The following is a 3,334-nucleotide window of genomic DNA, read 5'->3' as shown; positions in this document are numbered from 1 at the left end:
TGTTTTTGTTTTTTGGAGAAGGAGAGAGCATAGGAGTGGAAAGGTGGGGCAGAGGGAGAGAATCTTAAGCAGGCTCCTGATGAAGGGCTTGATCCCACAACCCTGAGATCACGACCTGAGTTGAATTCAAGAGTCAGACACCCAACCGACTAAGCCACCCAGGTGCCCCAGTATACTGAATACATCCTCTCACTCTCCCCTGGCCTGCAACGTTTTGTTGAGAAATCTTCCCATAGTCTTAAGAGAGGATTTACCTTATATGTGATGACTTGTTTTTCTCTTGTTACTTTGAACATTTTCTCCTTGACTTTGACTTTTTTAAGTTTATTCATTTTTTTTAGTAATGGCTATACCCGATGTGGGGCTCAAACTCATGACCCCAAGGTCAAGAGTCTCATGGTCTTCCGACTGAGCCAGCCAGGCGCCCTCCTTGTCTTTGACTTTTGGCAATTTAATTCTAATGTATCTCTCTGTAATTCTTTTCAGATTCAGATTATTTGGGGTCCTTTGAGCCTCATGAATCTGGATATCCCTGGCTCATTTGGGAAGTTTTCAGCCATTATTGCTTTAAATGTATTTTCTGTCCCTTTCTTATTCCCTTTCTTCCCTTTTGGGATTCCCATATTGCATACACTATTTCTTTTCATGATTTACCATAAATCTGTAAGCTTCACGATTAACATTTTATTATGCTGGCATGATCGCTCATCTGCCCACCTGTCATCCTTCTGTCCATCTGTCAGTTCTTACTGCTTTTGATATACACGAAGGTAAATCTGGGACATCAGCAGTGATCATCTACTAGAATTCAAGATGTGTTTATGGCTTTCCTTCTTTCCAAGTAAAATGTATACACAAACGTTTGCTGAGTCTTGGCAAATGCATATAGTTGTGTAACCAGAATCTTTTTCTACCCATATGACATTCCCACCACCCCCCATAAAGTTCCCTCGTGCCCCTTGCAAGCCAATGCGTCCCCCTCATTCCTCCTCCACATAAGTGTTTTGACTGTTTTCCCACTCTTTAAGATGATTTTTGCCTACTGGAATTGTAAAGTGCATACTGTTTTGTGTTGTCTTTTATCACTCAGGATCATCACGTGGGGATTTACTGTGATTTTGCATGAATCAGCAGCTCTGTTTTGTTGCTTAGCATTCTATCACGTGGGTGTACTGTAGTTGGGTAACCCATTTTCCTTTTGCCAGACACCCCGTTTCCAGATTTTGGATATTATGAGTAAATACGGATGGTTGGACAGATCTTTTGTGGATGTACATTATATTTTTCCTTGATTGAACATCCAGGAGTGGAATTGCTCAGTCCTAGGTCAAAATCACGTATAGTTTTGTAAAATATTCCCAATATTTTCGTGTATTGGTCATATGATTTTCCATCCTCATCTGCCATATAGGGAGGTTCTGACCACTCCGCATGCGCCACAGAATTTTGTGATGTGAGTCACCTGTAAACATTTATACGTGGGTCTTTGTTCTGACATATGAGTGGATCTCTGGAGTGGAGTCCTGGAAGTGAAATTGGGGAGAGAATAGACACATTTAAAGCTTTGGTATATTGGTGGCTCTCAGTCAGTAGGGCGTTCATCTCTTGATTTTGGATCGGGTCATAATCTAGGGTTGTGGGATCCAGCCCCATATTGGGCTCTGTGCTCAGCAGGGAGTCTGCTCCTCCCACCCCCAAGAACCCTTTCTCAGTAAACAAATAAATAAGGGGTAGAGAAGATGGCAGGGAAGTAGGAGGAGGCGCCCTTTCAACCTGTACCCTAAAGTGAGCTGATTACCTACCAAAGAACTCCTATCACCCATGAAATCAGCCTGAGATCAGAATTATACACGTCCGAATCTCTACAGGAGCAGAAGACACCAGTGGCAGGTAAAGCAGAGTGGGAACATCGGACTGATATCGGAAGATAAACAAAAGGGGGAGGGAGCCACCAGAGGTGACCGATTGGAAAGTAATACCCCAATACAAGAGTGCCCTGCGACTGGGGACCAGCATTAACTTGGAGTCTGGTAGAAAGCACTCAAAAAAAGAGAGCAAAGGATCATGGGGGGTAATAGTGGGAATTGGGGTGATTAGGGACAGGGACATAAGTCCCTGGACCCAGGACAGCCTCCCCTGGCCCAGAACCAGAGAGAGTGCAGTGGAGAAATCAGGTCTTGGTCCCTGAGCCACCAGCACCCGTGAGCTGCCAGTGTGCCCAAGAATGCATGGGGTCCGGCTCCCCTGAGGTGCTGGGAGCCTGGCCAGACAGCAATCCTGAAACGCGCGCCTCCCACACCCTCCCCTGGGAGAGGTGCTCACAGGTGCTAGCCTGGAGCTCTGGCATCCGGAAAAACCAGACATTCCCAGCCCAGGACAGCGGGACAATCTCAGTGTGCGATCTCTGCTTGGAACCTCTCTGGCGGTCTGGAGCTGCCTAGACAGCCGCCGCTGCCCCGGTATTGGGTACAATGAGGAGCTCCTGCATCCCCAGGGACAGTGACTCAGAGCCGACTCTGCCAGCAGCTCTGCAGAACATTCTCTGAGAGGGAGGTCTGGGTGCAGTTTGCTCTCCTCTAAAACTCCAAAAACCATCAAAAGCTGTCAAGGCAAGAGAAAAGAGATGAAAGAACATAAGAACCCCAGAGAAGAAAAGCCTGAAGAAAACAGTTTCCTCAGAGCCCACCCCCTTCAGGGGAGCGGGAGGACCTAACTCAGGGAATATCATTGTCTGAAAACCCACGTGGCAGGCCCCTCCCCCAGAAAACCAACCAGGAAGGAAGGAAAAAAAAAAAAGAAGACTACAACAGAACAATCAACACTACTTGATAAATACAACTTCTATTTTTAACTCTTTGCCAATATTCTGCTTCTTTTTTTTAATACATACAGATAATTTTTTAACCTATTTACCATCACACTGAGATGTCCAGTACATCAAATTCCTTAATAACCTTCTAACCTGAACTTTTTGATACATACACCCGTGTTTTTATTCGCTTTTCTATTCTTTTTTAATTTTAACTTAGTTTAGTCTAGTTTATTCTTTTTTAATTTTTATTTTCTACTATACATATAGAGTTAAACTTCAAGGTAATCCCCTTTCCCCAATCAATGCTACCCCTATAGGCAAACCAGTTTCTAATCCCCCTGGAACTTAGGAAAGATGAGTCCCTTAACAAAACCATCAAGATACATCCAGGAAGAATCAAAATAACCTTCCTTGCCCACACTGAGAATTTAAAACCACTCTCCTAATTTTTCCTTCTGCCAGTGTTTCTGTGAATTTGTGTTTGTCCTGATAGAATATAAATCTTATACTTGGGCTTCTTTC

The sequence above is a fragment of the Meles meles genome, unplaced genomic scaffold (genome assembly GCF_922984935.1).
Source record: "Meles meles unplaced genomic scaffold, mMelMel3.1 paternal haplotype, whole genome shotgun sequence".
Taxonomy (NCBI): Eukaryota; Metazoa; Chordata; class Mammalia; order Carnivora; family Mustelidae; genus Meles; species Meles meles.
This window is presented reverse-complemented; position numbering follows the sequence as displayed.